We start from the raw sequence: 19,577 nt of genomic DNA, 5'->3' as shown, positions 1-19,577 counted from the left end.
GGCTCCACCTTATTCCTTAGAGACAAGGTTTCTCTCTGAACCTAAACTACCCTTGTGGCCAGAAAGTGACAGCAATCTTGTTTGTCCCCACAGCATTGCAGTTAAAGAAAGCAAATCTTGCCTTTTTAGGTGGGTTCAACAGATGTAAGCTAGTGTTCTCATGAGTCTACAATAAGTGTCTAAAGGTGGAGACAACTCTCCAGCCCCAAAAGCAAGGTTTAGTACTGGGCTGTTATATAATAAGGGAGCAAAGAAATGGGAAAATGTATGCAATACTTTTTCACACCTAAATAAGCCGAAGTCCAAAGAGACAAATTTTTCTAGTATAGGAACTAGTAGAAAGGACATGGCGAGCTGATTGTAAAGAGGTCCGTGCTCAAGTCTGAGCAATGATCATTTGCAGAACTTTGTAACATATTCTTTGTAGATTCTGAGTTCACTATTTATATTTTTGCCTTTCTTTAGTCCATTATATTTTTAAAAGACCCAGCAAAATAAATTGCATTAAGACCTTACTGACAGAGATAGCTCTATCAGTAATTCTGAATACTAGGCTTGTGGAACTCCGAACCTGCTTTCTTGTCCTTCCAAGGAGCTTTCACTTCATTGCTGTTTGTTCCGATAGAGCTGATCACATGGAAGAGAGTCTGCTTTAATCATTCATGTATTCAGAAACTTCTAGTCAAGAGCCTGCAGGAAGAGACCACTTCAGAGACCCATGACCACAATAACTGTGCCGATGTTCCTCAGCGCCCAAGCTGCCTTTCCTCATTCCCTCCCCACAATTCATCCTTCTTCTCATTTTACAAGTCAGAAATGCATATAAATTCTAGAACTTTATTATTTCCAGTGTAGTGAATCAATCAAAATTTTGTATGCCTGATACTGCTATTCACAGATAATACATTCCTTTTGTGTGAAGAACCTTGTAAATAATCCTACTGATTTTATGTCTAGACAACAGAATGTGTTATTTAAGCAAAAATGGTAGATTGATAAGCAACAGGTTAGATCCAACAGGAAGAACAACAGAAACAACTAACCTGGACCCTTGGGGCTCTCCGAGACTGAACCACCAACCAAAAAACAGTCACGGGCTGGACATAGGCCTCCCTGCATATATGAAGCCAATGTGCAGCTTGGTCTTCATGTGGGTCCCAAACAACTGGAGTGAGGGCTGTCCCAAACGCTGTTGCCTGTATATGAGATATGTTCTTCTAGTTGGGCTGCCTTTTCTGGCCTCAATGGGAAAGGATGAGCCTAATCTCACAGAGATTTGATGTACTAGGGTTGGGGGACTATACAGGGAATCTCCACCTACTCAGAAGGGAAGGGAGGAGAAAAGGATTGTGGGAGAGGATTACCTGGAAGGGGGCAGTAAGCAGGATGTAAAGTAAGTTAAAAATGATCAATTAATCATATATATCAATTAATATATAATCAATTAATCAACATATATGTATATATTGAAGAAAAGTCCTTAAGTGTATATTTATGTCTTACAGTTCAGCATAGTTCTTGTTATTCTGATGTTGTTTCCCATCCATTTCATTCATTCCACTCACTTGAATTAGTGAGGCTTTTCCTATACTGACACATGAACATATAAGTGCATTCATGCACACATATATCCACCAAAAGAAACTCAATATTTATCTGATGTCTAAAATGTAGAAATACTTTTCTTAAAATTGTCTTTATCTTATACTTTAACTTAAAACAAAAATCACATGCTCTAAAACAAAATCAGTTCCACACTAAGATTATATATAAGTTTGTAGTTTCACTAATATGCTTCCCAATGAAAGCTAAAATGGGACCCAGATCCATCCATGTAGGCTTAGAGGCCTTAAGGGATTTACAGACTATTTACAATGTTAATGTGAGGACCTTTATATAGTATGTTTCCCTGAAAATTCTTAAACTCAATTAAAAAGCTTACATAAAACTGAGCAATAAACATTATTGATAAAATAATCAAATGTCTAGAAATATGTCAACAACTCTCTGCTTAGCTGGGGACTCTGTTCTGCCATAGTTCCCTGATACCTTCCAGAGCTGTCACTGCTGCAACTGCTACCTCCTAATGGCAAATAAGTTGGCTAGAACTAAAATCCCTTGATTCTTTCAAAGACTCTTGACCTAAAAACTTCTAACATTTTGATACTTATTTTATCAAATTGGTATCTTCAACTGAAATGTTCTAATCTTTCTAGCAGTGTTAGCCAAAATGAAGTTTTATATTTTAGGGTACTCTGGGAGACACTCTGTTTTTCAGGTATTGACTACATTTAATTTTATGATTCCATGATCTTCATTATTTACTATAGAAAAAATGTTTCTAATTTTAAAAATCTCTGGTGTGAAGAAATACATGATTGATGAAGAAATTGTGAGAGCTGTATCTACCATGGGAGACAATGTCAGCTTGTATCACCCTGAGAATCCATAGAAATTTCTAGTTGACAGACAAACTCTTGGTGGAAATGGCAGGATGAACAAGGGATTAGTACTTTATCCATAAAACATATTTTATCAATGTGTTCAAGGTTCTTTCCTACTTCCTCTTCTACTGAAGAATGGATACAGAAAATGTGGTACATTTACACAATGCAGCACTATTCAGCTATTAAAACCAATGACTTCATGAAATTCACAGGCAAATGGATGGAAATAGAAAATATCATCCTGAGGGAGGTAACTCAGACACAAAAGAACATATGTGGTACTCATTGATAAGTGGATATTAGCCCAAACTCTAAGAATACACTTGATACAACCCACAACTCCACAATATGGAGTTTAAGAAGGAAGACCAAAATGTAGATGCTTCAGTCCTACATAGAACTAGGAACAAAACAATCACAGGAGGAAGGAGGGAGGGACTTACAAGGGAGAGAGGAGGGGGAGGGGAAAAAGTGGGGGTAGGATCAGGTATTGAAAGGGACAGGAGAGAAGTACAAAGGGTCAGGAAATTGAATAGAAACATGTTGTCACGCTCACTCCAATGAAGTCTTGTGACAAGCCCAAAAGTTTGGCCACGGACCAGAGGCATACAGCTTCAAAGGAAGCCGGCCTCCTGGATGGCGTCCCTAACTCAGATGTATTTCCAGGTTTGTCCTTGCAATGGTCGATGGAAGGTCTCGAGTGCTAGGTGCCCACAAAGATCTGATTTACTATTGCTAAACAAAATTGGACATTGCTCTCTGACCTTTACCAGTGTTCCAACATCTTAGCCAAACCCTGGCTTGGAATTTCATAAAGAAGGTTACCTATCCAGACTCTGGCATTGTTAGGGAGATAGTAAAGGGGATAGGGCGTTGAAGTTTACAGAATGGGAGTTTAACCCAGGGCAAGGTCAAGTAGAATCCTCATTCTCAGTCACACTGGCAGCTGAGCCACTCCTAGGAATTAGCAAGAATGGGACTGGTCTCTACTAGCCCAGAAGATTAGCATAGTGGGTCTTTTACTAAGGATGGGCAGGACCTTGAGCTGAGTGTGTGTGTGTGTGTGTGTGTGTGTGTGAGAGAGAGAGAGAGAGAGAGAGAGAGAGAGACAGAGACAGAGACAGAGACAGAGACAGAGACAGAGACAGAGACAGAGAGAGACAGAGTAAGTCAGTCAGCAGCAGAGCATTCAAGACAGAGCATTCAAGACAGCTTTCGAGCTTAGAGCCTCATGCTGTCCGCAGCCCCACCCCCCTGCCCCCTTCAGAGCACTCTGCAGGAGGGGGACGGTTCAGCGACTGTCCAGAAGAGGTGGCTGTTTTAGACCCAGTGTGTTTTAGATGGCCTCAGTTGTACCTTGACCTCTGAGCTGCCAGATTTTTCTTTTCTTTTGTAATGACTGTAAAAGTCTGATGCCATTTTTGAGAAATACATTCAGATCCTGTACTCCCTTGTGTCGCATCTGCCATTATTTCTCCACCGACACCTTGTCAATCTGACCAAGACCCTGTTCCCCCCGCAGGTTGAGAAAGGTCCAGACTGGCCTGCCCAAGGCAACATGTAGCACTGGGGGATGAAGAACTGGAGGTAGCCGTTAAAAAGTCCCAAACTCCAGGGAAGCGAGAGGATACCAGGACCCAATAGGGATGACTTCGGCCAAAATACCAACAAAGGGAAGATACAACCTGTAGAGACCACCTCTAGTATACATGCACAGTCCGCAGTTGAGGGATGGGGCGACCCACACATCTCAAAACTTTTAACCCAGAAATGTTCCTGTCCAAATGAAAGACAGGGAAAAAGCATGAAACAGAGACTGAAGGAAAGGCCAACCAGAGACCACCCTGCCTAGGGATCCATCCCATCTGAAGACACCAAACCCCCACACTATTACTGGCACCAAGAAGTACTTGCTGATAGGAGCCCGGTATGGCTGTTCCCTAAGAGGTTCTATCAGCACCTGACCAATACAGATGCAGATACAGCCAACCATCATACAGAGTCCAGGGATCCTAATGGAGGAAGCTATTGGAAGGACTGGAGGAGCTGAAGGGGATTCCAACCCCATAGGAAGAACAATGGACCACCTAGAACTCCCAGGGACTAAACCACCATCTAAAGAGTACACACGGGGAGCTGGAGAGATGGCTCAGCGGTTAAGAGCACTGACTGCTCTTCCGAAGGTCCTGAGTTCAATTCCCAGCAACCACATGGTGGCTCACTGCCATCTGTAATGGAATCTGATGGCCTCTTCCGGAGTGTCTGAAGACAGCTACAGTGTACTCACATCACATATAATAAGTAAATTAATTTTAAAAAAAAAAGAGTACACATGGAGGGATCCTGGGAGCCAGATATATATGTAGCAGAAGAGCAGAAGATTGTCTTATCTGGCATCAATTGGAGGGGAGGACCTTGGTCTTATGAAGGCTTGATGCCCCATTGTAGAGGGACACTAGAGCAGTGAGGTGGGAGTGGGTGAGTAAGCAGAGGAGCACCCTCTGGGACGGGGAGAGGAGGGATGTGATAGGGGTTTGTGGAGGGGAAACCAGGAGGGGAATATAATTTAAAATGTAAACAAATATAATGATTAATTAAAAAAACATTTTGTTTTATTAATTCCAGTTTCTTTGTGAAATACAGACTTACTTGTGAAGATCTGGAGAAAGGTTTTTTGTGAATTGTGGCCATTTATGAAGCTAAATGATAAATTAAAAAGACTCAAGGCCAGGTCTGGGGAATTGGCTCAGTGCTTAAGAGGAATATTTGCCTCCTAGAAATCCAATCCCACATTCTGTCCCAAGCACCCACATTATATGGTATCTAACCCTTGTGGCCTCTTTAGGTGGCACTTTGGGTGCAATTTTCATTCCCAGTTATAATACTTTATTATTAGAACTTAAAAATGTCCTTAAATCTCTACATTTTTTTACCCTTTGATATTGTCTAAAGTTTATAAAGCTTCCTGCACATGTAACTCGAAGTTTAGGATTATGAGAGTACAATTAGATAACATTCTGGTGCAAAAGACGAGTAACTCACTAAACTAACTAAACTAAGAGACCTTTATAGATTTAAATCAAGAAAAATATATTACTAAAAAATATAAATAAACCAATATTTCTAACCCTAATCAGTTTTGTGCTCTATACCTAAATTAGCTGATATTTTAAATTATCAGTTACACAATTGTTTTAAAGTATTTTTAAAAACAAAAAGAACATTGATAAAGTAAACCTGGAACAATCCGAGTGATTGTTCAAACTGTATTGGGTCTGTTACATGATTGTTTCTGCTTTTATAGGTTTTAATTTTTTCATAACAAAAGTAATTTCTATTAATTGCTGGTTCAAATATGGTGTGTTGCTTAGCTTTCCTCTTTTTTTCATCTATTTCTTTCTGTTCCTGAGCTCATAATTGAGATTGTCTCATTTTGCCTTCTGTGTATCATATTTCTTTTTTTCCTTTTATTAAAAATAGATTCCTCTCTCATACAATATGTCCTGACCACAGTTTCTCTACCCTCCACTCCTCTCAGATCCCCTATACATGTCACCTCTCCCCTAGATCCAACGTTTCTTCTCCATTTCCTGTTCAGAAAAGAACAGACCTTCAAGAGACAACAACCAAACATGATCAAACAAGATACAGGGCAAAAGCGATCTATCTTATCAAGGCTGGACAAGGCAACCCAATAGGAGAAAAGAGGCTCAAGAGCAGGCAAAAGAGTCAGAGACATACCCTCCCCCACTGCTACAAGTCCCACAAAAGACACTAAGCTAACAAACACAACATATACAGAGAACCTGATGCAGACCCATGTAAGCCCTGTGCTTGACACTTCAGTCTCTGTGAGCTCATGTAATCTCTGCTTAGTTAATTCAGTGGACCATGTTCTCCTGTTGTCCTCCATCCCCTCTGACTCCTACTATCTTTCTTCACCCTCTTCCATGGGATTCCCATCCAAAGGGAGTAACCCAATGGGAAATCTCCAATTTAGACTATCTATAATGTCTGGCTATGGGTCTCTACACAGACTCACATCTGCTGCTAGAGGGAGCCCCTGTGATGATGACTGGACAAGGTACCTATTTATGAGTATAACAGAATATCATTAGGATATTTGAGTGGGGGGAAGCCATGTTTGGTTCTATTCTAGGTCTCTGGATTATCCAGTCTCCAATTTCTGGCCATCCAAACAGTGTTGGGCATAGGCTCCCTCTTTTGGCATAGACCTCAAACTAAACCAAACAATTTTGTTGGTCTATTCCATAAGTTTGAAGCCACCATTGCCCCAACACATTTTGTAAGTAAAAGAGATTGTAGATTGAGGGATCTGTGGCTTGTTTGATGTTCATGTTTCTATTTCTGTAGCCTGCAGAGAGTACCTTCTCATACCCAAGAGAGTAGAACGTGGGGCAAAGGCACCATGCAGGCACCAGTTCTATTTCTTCATGTTCAATGAGCTGTGTGGATGCTGTCCTCAGCAATGGGGCCCTACTGTCAGTTTTCAGAGAACAGTCTTCTACCATAGCATCAGCCCAAGTTGTTTGGGGATCTTCACAGGACCCCCTTCAGTCAACAACTCAAAGGAATATAACCCAGTCCCACCACTGAAAACCTTGCCTGGTGACAAAAAGAATTTTCTGCAGTGTTGGCTCGGTGGCTATGAAATGCCACAGTTTATTTTTGTCTTGAAATAACCTCATTTTCTCATAAATCTGAAAAGATATGTTTAATGGCTATAGCAGTGTTGACTGAAAGTTACTACATTTAGGGTTGCTGATGTGGGGGGTGATGGTATGTTTATGTGTCTGCCTTTATGGGTAAATTGGTGTTTTCCCTTATGAGTTTCATCATATTTTTTTTTGACATCTACTGTATGTCACAGATTTTTTTTTTTTTTGCCTTCTTGCAATTGAGTCTTAAGGTACATTTGTTATTCTAGATTGGAAATTTTTATGTGATGAGGTTTGGTCCTGGTCCGTTGCTATATATTGTAATGCTAAACACTGGCCCTGGTTGCCTCAGGGATGAGGAGATCCTCCTGTACTCCAAGTGATGCTATATAATCTTGCCCTCCAAGTTATCCCTGGTTGTTCAATAAAGATGATTACAGGAGGAAGCATAGCAGAAAGAAAGCTTTCATTTCCAGGCTTGGGGTCTGAGGCAGGGACCACGCAGAGAGGAGGAGGAGAGGAAAGAAAAAAAGGAAGAGAAAGGAAGGTGCCATGGGATACAGTATCCTGAAAACATGTCTATGAGGGCTGGCCAGTCACAGTAAGAGCAGCCCAGGTAGAATGTAGCAAGTCACATCTCAGGATTATTGATGAGGATATAAACCAAATAGCTTAGAGAGATGAGATCTGCCCATTTCTAGTGCTATTAAGTCTTATTACAAATATAAAACCTTTGTGTCTTTTATTTGGGAACTAAGTTATCTAAGGCAGGGTAGAAATCCCCCAATTAATATTAATATTTAATACAACATATATAGATTTTCTAGTTTTGGACTCAGATCCTTCTATAATACTATCACATGATTTCCTAGATTTGGTTTCCTGATCTTACTCCAGAATTCTAGGGATATTATGCTTATTTGAGGGTTTTTTTTTTCAATGTTTCTTAGTAGTTTAGAACAGCACTCTTTTACCTTGTCTTCCATGCCTGTTATTTTTTTCTTCCATTGTGCAAGTCTACTGGTGATGCTTTCCACTGTTTTGAGTCACTGAGTTTTCATCTTCAACATTTCCCTAGGATCAAGTTCCCTACTTAATGTGTCTTCCATCTTGTTACCTTTTATCCTATATTGATGATTTCTCATTGATTTTTCTCTCATTTTTTCTTTGATGTTGCTGACTTTCAACTCAGTGTCCTGAATTGAATTATCTTTTTTCTTAAATTTATTCATTTATTGCATATGGGTGTGGGCATGTGCAGGCCAGAGCACATGTATAAGGGATCAGAGGACAACTTTGAGGATTCAGTTCTCTCCTTCCATCATATGTGTCTTGGGTATTGAACTCAGGTCATCAAACTTGACAAAACACTGTTACTTACTGAGCCATCTTATGGGCCCTAAATTTACCTTGTTTTAAAAGAAAATGTCTGTATGTGTTTGTGTGAGGGGTAGGCGTATAGTATGTGTGAGTTCATGTGTGCGTGTATCTGACACTATCATCTACTGCCTTGGCTTTGGAGAGAAAATCTCTTATCCCAGAGTTCATCTAAAGTGGCTAACCAATTGCCCCTGGGTATTCGTCTGTCTCTACCTCAATACTGCTACAGTTACAGGAATGTAATCATGCCTTGATTTTGTACAGATACTGGGGATCTCAACTCAGATTCTCCATCTATGTTCCAGTCACTTTCCCCACTGAGCCACCTCCTTCGGCTCTTATCTACCTGTTTGTATCCTTGCTGGTGATCATTTTTACTAGTAACTTTTTGAAGCATCATCTAGTCTTTTAGCTATTTCCATTTTTTAATTCATAGCTCAGGAGCCATGTGGACTTGGAATCTCTCACAAGTTTGTTGGAAGTCAGGGAAGCAACCACAAGCTTAAGGAGTACACAAAAAAGGGGGCCACTGCCTATTTTTGCTGGACAGGTGCCATCATGGATACCAAGTAACTTCAGCAGTTTTAAACTATGCAACAGTGAACCTCCTGACAAGCAAAGCATTCCAGAGGTTATCGTAGCCACTGGCGTTAAGCTCAACGTTATCAGATTCAGAGTCATTCTCAACTGGTGAACCCTGCTCCTGGCCACCAAGCCATCTTTCCCTGTGAATATCACCATCTAAGATGAGCTTTCTCACACCTTATTTTTCAGCTTATCTGAATTCACCCCTTCATTCCCCATAACTGTCTTCCGGGGCAGTATCTCACTCTGTGTCTATGGCAATTTAAATTCAGGCCCTTTAACTTGTGAGTGTTTCCTGTTTTTGTGCCGCCCCAGATTAGCTCAGTTTGAAACAATAGATTTCCTCTGAAAATGGCACTCAGCCACTGCTCTCTGGCTCACACAGAGTGACAATATGGGATTCCTCTCCATTGCTAACCCATATGCCAGTGAAATCACTGTATCGTCACAATGTGACACTGGCTTTGAGGTTTCTGAAGGCTATTGGCTTGTTCTGAGGTTATAAGTGCCAGTCTCAGGGCTGCCTGCCTTACTTTTCATATTAGAATCTTGCTCTGCCTTCCCCTCCCTGGGCTCCGCATGGCTGGAAGTGTTCAGCTTGGCTTCCTTCTTATGTGTGTGACACTGACCTTTTTCTCCATAATTTTTAACTGTTCATTTGCTTTCCTTGTGTACTACCAAAGCTCTCCAATTTCTCTTTTGAAATGGAATCTGGGTTTCTTATTTTAACTCTTCTTCACCAGGTTAACATGAAAAAAGACTCTGGTTTACATTCTTGCTCTCTTTACACCTTTTGAGATGTGCACTTTCTGTTTTACAGAAACCCTAGGCTCAAGATAACCTTTGGCCTCAGGCTGTGTACTTGCTAGACCTGGAGGACCAACCCATCCATCCATCCACCCGGACTACTAGAATAACTATGAAACTCCTTTGAATAAACATTTGAAAACTTCCTAAAATGATAGCTAGATAATGAAATCCATATTTCGGAATATAAAATGCTGTTACAGAATACAAAATACTGGGTTAATCGGTTGTAACAAATGTCCCACTTGAAGTGGGATTTTTGATAGCGGGGAGGAATGGGAAACTGGGGAAAACTACATATCTTGCTATAAACAAAAATACTATTCTTCAAGTAATGGAAGGTCAACTTGAACTGAGCTTAACTGAGGTCAACTTGAACATTAGAATTAGGTTGAAATTTTTCCTAAAATAATACAGGTAAACAAAGTAATGAATATAACCCCTGAAATATTTTTATTAGACATACTTTCTTCCCAAGTCTAATTAAACATGAAAGCATAACATCAAATTTATTTTATTTGGGTAATAAATTCTTTAGCTAATACAAAGCACATAAGCAGATTACCTTTAGTTTTCTAGAAATATCTTAGTGTGCCATATTAGTAATACCAAAACATCTCACCTGATGACCAAATGTAGACTCAACAGAATTTTAGCCTCCAAATAAAAAATATCAGTTATACAAACAGTTTTGAACTATTTTCTTTTACATGATTGTACACATCCAAGGCATGCACATACACAATAAAGAGGTGCCAGCAAGTCATTTGGTCATTACTGAATTTCTTATATTTTCAACAGGATGAAAATAATCACGTTAGTTAATTTATTTTCAAAAAACAGTACTATAAAGCATGTTTCAATCGTTAGAATTCTTTAGAATCACTCATTCTTAATCAACAATCCCATGGCTGTGGTTTAGTACCCAGGCATCATCTCACAAGCACACTGTAGTACTCAGTGAAATAATCTAAAACATACACCATAAGAGAGTGAAAATTAAAAGGTAAGAATTTAAAATGTAAACTAAAAATGATCTCTCTGGAAAACGTTGAGTACTTGCAATGCCATATCAAATTTAAGACATTGTTTGAATCCATTTTTTGGTGAAACAATTTTGCCTTCCATTTTAAAATAGCCTATCAGATCAAATCAAGATGTGCTAAAAGGAAAAACTCATTTCCATTTTGACAAAAATTAAGTGGTTCTAGTCTCCCCAGGGATGTCATCATCCTCTGCCAATGCAGCTTTTAGGGTTGTGAAGGAAGTCTGCAGAACCCAGCCCAGTGAGCCAAGGCAGTTGAATCAGCCCTAGTAATAATCAGTGGGATGCTGATGCCACAGCCAGACGACACTCAGAGCCACAAAGAAAATGCACTTTGTGCCAAGAAAGAATGCAAACACGACAGTGTCTTTCAGGCATAAGGGAATTCAACAAGATGTTTTCCCTAAATTCTGTTGTTGCTATTAAAAGCCAGAATTCGGTCCCAAGCCCCACATAGACAAAGTGAATAGATTTAATAAAAATTTAAAGTAAATTCTTTCTCTTGCAAAACTGTAATTAAATATGTACAGCTGAACAACATGATGGCAATTTTACTTTTTACTAGTAGCGTAGCCTACACAAATACTCCACCATGGCAATTCAGCAGCAGTGGCGTGTTGCTAATTTCTGGATAAGATGGAAGATGAAGTGATTCACAGAAAATATAATTGATCGTTTCTCACTGCTGCATAAATCGTATTTGTTATAAAAGTTTAAAAACCACATTTATGCCTTAAATTATTAAAGCAAATATAATACACAATGCCTCCACACTATATTGTTTTCCAAGGGTTATCACGGAATCTTCACCATTTATCATACATGTACTTCTGTCTTTTTTCTACTCAGGGGCACAGCATGAAAAAACTTCATTTCACATTGAAACATCACTGTGTGGAACAGTGTGATGAAATGAGACACAGGAGGAGTTATAGTCCGGTAAACAGTTGGTCCACGGGAATGATAGCATTTTATGCTGAGACTGATATATCAATTTTAAGTTCTAAGAGATGACTGATCTGAAAGCCAGAGTGTCACTAGTGATGAACTATACACATGTGAAAAATTACAGGTAACGTGAGTGAGCCTGCTGAGAGGCCTCTCACCCAGGAATGTTTTACAAACCAACACAGAATGGGATGGGTCCTCCTCCCAGGATGGCTCTGATTAATTATTCTACATCACTGGTGGACAAAAAGCATTTGGTTTGTCATGGAAATCTAAAATGTGTCACAAAATAATCCAACTTCACCGTTAGAATAAATGTGCTTGGAAATGTATCTCACACTAGCATCTTTGTATGCATACATTTTATAAGAGAGAGAAAGGGGGGTTAGGTGAAAAACTGTTTCCACACAGCAATCTGAGAAAAGGATTCACAGTACTATTTTTTTTTTTTTTTGGCTCAAATAAAAGAAACATCACCTAGTTTTGTTTTATCCCACATTTTTAAAGTGCAAACTATTTCTCACTGTTTACATAAACTGTAGAACAATATTGAAAATATTTTCTTAATTAAAATAAGAAGCTTCAGAGTTCCTGCTGCTAATACAGACACTTGGACACAAACTAATACTTAGCATATCAAAATATGAAATATTACCTTTTTAAATATTAAATGAATCACTAACCTATGCAAAATTTAAATAAGAGTCTGAACAATTATTACATACCAACTTCTGTGTATAGTCATGGACAAGTTCTTTGTGCCTTTTTTTAAGCAGAGGTTTGTTTATGTTTTTTTTAAAATGGGAATGATGCAATGATTTCTGAAAGAGTTGCAGAATGAAATAACATTTAGCAAGTTTGTTTTCATTCTCTACTAGTCAATATTTTGTAGGATTATAGGGGAAGTTCTTCTATCCACAAGAGGTGGTTATATAAGTGGTATTAAATATCAGAACTGGATTTATATGGGATTGTATAAAAAAATCACTGTAAGACAAAAATCATGAGCCAAATATGAAAAATTACAGTGTTTCTGAAATGTACACAATTATCTTTGAAGTAGCTTATTAAGAGTTTGGCTTGCCAAATGAAGTGACTCAAATTTTAGAGTATACAAGCTAAACTTTGGCATCAAGAACTGATTTTTTTAATATTATTTCAAAGCCCATATCATTTGCCTCTAGCCTAGAAAATTCTATATTTGCTTATATATTTTAAAGGGTTCTCCTCAATATACATTATCTCAGTTCTTGTGTTGTTAAAAAGTGTTATTCTCCTCTTTACCAATCTCACAACTGTGCCTACAACCCCCTCCTTGCTATCCACATCCAGAAATCAATTACTCATCTGTACACACTCTCTGTGGCATTTCTTTCTTCTCCCCCTCCCCCTCCTCCTTCTCTTCCTTCTCCTCTTCTTTTACTTCTTCTTCTTTTTCTTCTTCTTTTTCTTCTTCTTCTTCTTTTATTTAGAAGCTACCTGGGATTTAATTTTGTATAGCATAGGAAAGAATCTCTTTAATTTTCTGAAGTAAATTTGTACTCTCTATTTTGCTTTTGAATATTTTAAGTAAATTGATAAAGAAAACCAACTATCTAGAGACGCCATTTTTTTCTCATTTTCAAAGACCCATAGTATCTATTTATAATGTAATAGAACTTATTCTGTTTGTAAATTGAGAATAAATCATAAAAGACTGACTGTGGTCCTGGCTTGGAATATGAGTATAAGGATTATGATAAGTCTAAAAGTAACCATCCTGGCTGTACAAACTCAGGTACATATGTACATACATGTGTACACTTCAATCCATGCACAATTTCCTGGTTATCCAAGTCACATCTGTGCTTACAGAGATTCCAATAAACAGTCCCTCTTAATTGAACTTGGATTAATTATTTGAAGTTTTTGTTTGCCATCATTATTTTTAAAAGACATTATTAATGATTTGGAGCTCCAAAAATGTGAATAAACAAGAGGCCTCATATGTACTTACAAATGCAAGTCTTTTATTCTAAATAAAAAGAATAATGGCAAGAGACTTTTATAGCTTCACCCCTTTCAGTTCTATCTCTTTATTTATCTATTTATCTCGCACTCTCCCTCTCTTGCTCTCCCTTCCTGTTTGCTGTAAAAGATATGATCTCCAGCTTCCTCTTCTTTCCCCCACCCCCACTGCTTGCTACCATGGCTCCCAAATGTGTGGATTCTTATTCCTCCAGAACCATAAACCAAAGTTGTACTCTGTCTTCTATAATTTGCTTTGATCATGGTGCATTATCACAACATTTAAAAAAATATGAATAAGACAGAAATTAGCACCAGAGAATGGGCTGGTTCTGTGAAGGACCTCACTCTGCTGGTTCAGTTTGCTGTTGTTTGTTTGTTTGTTTGTTTGTTTGTGGGAAATGTGGAAGACTCTGGAGCTTTGGGCTAGAAGAGTGGTTATATGCTGGAACCAGAGTATAATGGGCTATCTTAATGGGAGCCTTGAAGACAGTATTTCTCAGAGCTAAATGGCTGTGAAGGTCTGGCTAGAGGGATTTCATGGGAAGCAAGGAGATTAACAGCCCCAGGACTACAGATCATTCCTCTGATCTTTAGGCAAATGATAGTTGGGCTGCCTTCTGTGTTTTCCCTAAGAACTTTCTTGAGGCTAAATTAGCAAGTTATGGACTAATTTCTCTGATGGAGAACTGTTCAAGACAACATAATATTGTGGCATAATCTGTGTCATGGTTGATACTGATAACATTTATGCAGAGCTGAAGTGATAATGATTTATTGAGGCAGAAAGAAATATAAAATGTGCAGTTTGGAGAGAAAAAGAACAAAGAAACATAATGATAAAGCCGAGAAAAAGATGTGGTGGGAAAAAACTGTAAGGCTTCTGGAGATTAGCACCATTAAGGACAGATCTGTTCTCCACTGGACCAGTAAGAAAGCTGTCCAAATGCCATGACCCAACCCAGAGAAGCTTCTAGCTTGTGAAGAAGATGGTAGAGTGTTCTGCTCCTGAAAAGCAACTGAATAAAGGAACTTTTACTAAAGTAATCAAAAAGAAAGTGTCCATCCCAAACTGGAAGCCAAACTTGGCACTGTCAACCATAGGTTCTTAGAGTGGAGGACTTTTAGATTCTCTTGTTTTTATTTTATTTTATTTTATTTTGAAACAGAATCGCTTGATTATGTAGTACTGGCTATCCTGTAACTTGCTATATAGACCAGATTGGCTTCAAACTCACAGAAATCCATCTGCCCCTGCCTCCCAAGTGCAAAGATTAAAGGCCAGTGCCACCACTCCTGGTAAGTTTCAAATTCTTCCTTCATTATTTCAGAGTGTCACTGAGATCAGACAGCATGATGCAAGGGAGTCCCTGTGCCTAGATCCTGAGAGGGAAAGAGACTGGGAGAGGCCACACATGAAACTGAAAGTGAAACCTGGGTGGCAGGCACTGAAGACCCCAAAATGTTGGAAATTCCAAAGCCATAAGATATATGCCCAGGAGCACTTCATTCAGGGAGCAGAAATAGACAAAAAGTGATGTGTGTTGCAGGTAGCAAAGCTAGAGCACCTGAGCCAATTAAGTCCTTTGATACTGGGCATAGAGATACATACTTAATATTTGCCCTGCTGGGTTCTGGCCTTGCTTTGGTCTAATATTTCCTCACTGTACCCTATTACTCAATTTTAGAATGGTAAGACATATTCTGTATATTATTGTCTATTGGAAGTATTATAATTTGTATTTTTTTTTAGAGAGAGCTTCATTCAAAGAGATTGTAACCTTGACTCTCAGAACATATTTTGGACATTTAAACACTGTTGAAACTGTGAAAGCCTGTAAGGAGCTAAATGAATTTTGTATTGTGTCCATGAGTCTATGGTAGTCAAGGAGTGGAATGGTAATGGTTTGTTGACAAATGTCCCCATAAACTCAGGCATTTGAACAGTGGGTTTCCAGTTGATAGCACTTTTTGAGCAGGTTTAGGATAGCAAACCAAGCCATAGATCTTAGATCCACAATTTGTCCTGCCTGCAAGATCTGCAGAGGTGAAAGATGGAGCAGAACTTGAGGGAAGGGCCAACCATTAAATGGTCCAGATTGAAACTCATGCCATAAGAGTATACCACTCCTGACACTGTTAATAATGTTCTGCTATCCTTGAAGACAAGAGCCTAGCATAACTGTTATCTGAGAAGCTTCACCCAGCAATTGATGGAAACAGATGCAGAGACCCACAGCCAAGCATTAGTAAGTGAAGCTTGGGGAATCCTGTGGAAGAGGGGGAAGAAGAATTGAAGGAGCTAGAAATGTCAAGGTCACCACAAGAAAACCTACAGGATCAAGAGCATGCATGGGATGGATCTAGGCCCTCTGCATATATGTAACAGATGTGAAGCTGGGCCTTCATGTGGGACTCCTAACAGTGGAAGCTGTCTCTGACTCTGATGCCTGCCTCTAGATCCCTTTCCCCTGTCTGGGCTGCCTTGTCTAACCTCAACAGAAGATGGGCCTAGTCCTCCTGCAACTTGATATGCCAAGGCTGGTTGATATCCATGGGAGGCCTCCCCTTTTCTGAGGAGAAGGGCAGATAGTGTGGATGGGGGTTGGGGGGAAGAAGGAAGGTAAGAGGGAGGGACCAGGAGGAGAAAAGGGAGGGATAGCTATGATGGGGTGTAAATAAATAACATAATTAATAATAAAAAAGCTTGCTGCACAGAAGAGATTTGACAATATATTTTATGCTAACATTTTATTGTGACTAATTTAGATTATATTGGAAAATAAGCAAAGAGACTGATTAATAGGGAGTATAATAAAGGTTTAACCATGAGCTTGCAATTGGTAAATTAAAAAAAAAAGAAAGAAAGAAAAAAAAGAAGCACAGCTCTACTGGAAGAAGTCCATCACTGGAGACAAACTTTGAACATGAGTCAGGGAGACATTGAGACAGACAATGAGACATTGGAGTCAAAGTCTCATTCTACTCCCAGTGTGCCTGAAGTTGGAGGTGTGGTTTCTCAGCTTCCAGTTCCTGCCATCATGTCTTCTAGTTGTCCTAATGCCATGATGGACTCTTGTTCCTCTGGAACCCTAAACCAAAGCCAACTCTTCTAGAGTTGGTCATGGTGTTTCATCATAGTAACACAAGGAACTAATATGACTAGGGTGTAGGACCTCTGGATTATATTACAACTGATATTCTTTCTTAACATACTTCTAAAGTGCATGTGGCATCCATCTATGGTTAATTTTAAAAAATGTACACCAAGTTACAGTCAATTTCCAAGATGTGGAAGATTAGGTTTGGTATGATACTCGTTTTTATTAAAATAGTGATAAGGGATCAGGGGATATGCTGAATCAGTAAAAAGCTTGCTGCATGAACAAGATCTGAGTTCAAATCCCTAGCAACCACATAAAATCCCAGATGTAAGGCCATGTGCCTATAATCCTGGCACTGCAGAACTGGTCATAGAAAAACCATAAAGCTTGCTGGCCCTTGTTTAGCCACATCCTGAGGTTCACTGAGAAATTTTCTTTAAAAATGACAAATTTCATCTTTAAAAAAAAGAAGATGGAAAGAGCATACACCAACGGGTGTGAGGCCTCAGTGGGAGAAGATGCTCTTAATCTTCAAGAGATTGGAGGCCCCAGGGAAGTGGGAGGCCTGGGGTGAGGAAGCACCCTCTCAGAGGCAAGGGGGAGGAGGAATGGGATGAGAAACTGTGGGGGGGGGAAGAGGGGGGAAATGACTGGAATATGAATAAATAAAATAATAGTAACAAGAAAGAGGAGGAGAAGGAGGAGGAGCAGAAGGTGGAGAAGGTTAGAGGAAGATGCCCAGCATTAACCTTAGGTCTCCACGTGTACACACATGTATGCATACAAACACATACTCACATATGCCACACAGCCACAGAGAAATGTGTATGGAATTTGTTATATGAACTAAACTACTTTGTGTAAAAAAGCAGATTATAATTCAGATCCAGGGTATTTATTTTCAGTGTATTTTTAATTTTTTTAAAAGATCTTATTGTTAAATTAAAATACTGTAGAAATGACAATATATGGCAGTATGAATTTTATCCTGGATTTACCTTTTTGTGACCAACAGAATACAAAAGCATCTCACTGACCCTCAAAGCTCCTCCGTTATTTCTGTGCAGTCACTCACTCATTTTTAATTTTCAATAACCACTGGTCTTTTCTCTGTGGCAATAATTTTGCTCCGTAGAAATGTCATAAATATGGTTCATTTACTTCATCCTCTAATGAAAAGTTTCTAGTTTGCGGAGCCAAGGTGGAGTGGCTATAAGCAATCTTGTGTGGATTTGAATGGGAACATATTTCATTTCTCTACGGTAAATGGTTAGGAGTTGCATTGTTAGGTCATAGTGAGAATATTATGTCATTTTAGTCACATTAAAAATTGTGGCATTGGGTGGACGGATCAGTGGCTAAGAGAACTTGCCCCACCATAAGTTCAGCCCAATACCAGCATGGCACCTCAACACAACCTCTAACTTTAGTCCCAGGAAATCCAATGCGTTCTTCTGAGTGCTGTGAGGAGTAGGCACACAGGTAGTATACATACACACAGTAATACAAAACCTCATACACATAAAAAATAAGATAATTTTTAAAACACCTAAAAGTTTTAAAAACTAAACTATCATTCCACTCTGTTTCATTCTTGCTAACTATATGTAACCTTTTTACAGTTTTACATCCTTGCTAGACTCCCTTGCTGTCACATTTTAGCTGTCAAGCTTTTTTAAATAATTATACTATGTGTGTACTAGTTTTCCATTCAAGTTTCACGCTGTACTTTCCCAATGACCCTAACTAGGTTCATTGGGCTTGTTAGCCCACCACTCCTCCCCACGGCAGAGTATCAGCAGCCAGTTTTCTAGGTTTTCATTTCTTACTGATAAATTTTGAAAGACAATTATGTAGCTGCCACCATATCTTTGGCCTGATGCTTGATTTGTAAATATTGTATCACAATCTAGAATTCTCCTCTCGTCATCTCAATAAACCTATTACAGAATAACAATGTAAATTCTGAAATAAACCAATTTGTTAGCTTATCTTAAATATGCAGAATTCTATAAGAAGTTTATGTTCACAATTTTGCCTCATACTTTTAAAAAATTATCTTATTTGTTTACATTCCAGTCATTCTCCCTCCCCACCATCACCCCCATCCTTCCTCCCACAGTTCCTCATTCCATTTCTCCTCTCCTTGCCTTTGTGAGGATTCTCTGCCCACTCCACCAGGCCTCCCCCTTCCCTGGGGCCTCAAGTCTCTGGAGGATCAAGAACATCTTCTCCCACTGAGGCCAGACCAGGTAGACCTCTGCTTCATATGTGCCATGGGCCTCGGAGCAGCTGTGTATGCTCCTGGATGGTGGCTCAGGCTCTGGGAGCTCCCTGGGGTCTGGGTTAGTTGAGACTGCTGGTCTTCCTATGAGGTCCTCTCCCTTTCAGCTTCTTCAGTCCTCTCCCTCAATTCAACCACAGGGGTCCTTAACTTCAGTCCAAGTGTAAGCATCTATCTAAGTCAGCTGTTGGTGGGGCCTCTCAGAGGACAGCCATGCCAGGCTCCCATCTATTAGCACATCATAGCATCATAGCATAGTAGTGTCATTGCCTCATACTTTTAAAAATTAAA

At 39.3% G+C, this 19,577-nt stretch overlaps 1 long non-coding RNA gene across 2 annotated transcripts in view; it reads right to left on the bottom strand.

Moving 5' to 3' along the window:
• The window catches only part of LOC116072441, a 166,105-nt gene that overhangs the window by 2,195 nt on the left and 144,333 nt on the right, over positions 1-19,577 (bottom strand). For both annotated transcript variants that reach the window (XR_004111452.1, XR_004111451.1), the window contains exon 3: positions 572-690. This is a non-coding gene — a long non-coding RNA (uncharacterized LOC116072441). The remainder of the gene's footprint in view (positions 1-571; positions 691-19,577) is intronic.

This window comes from Mastomys coucha, unplaced genomic scaffold (assembly GCF_008632895.1).
Source record: "Mastomys coucha isolate ucsf_1 unplaced genomic scaffold, UCSF_Mcou_1 pScaffold23, whole genome shotgun sequence".
Classification (NCBI taxonomy): Eukaryota; Metazoa; Chordata; class Mammalia; order Rodentia; family Muridae; genus Mastomys; species Mastomys coucha.
The sequence above is the reverse complement of the archived record's forward strand: the minus strand, read 5'-3'. Positions and strand labels throughout refer to the sequence as shown.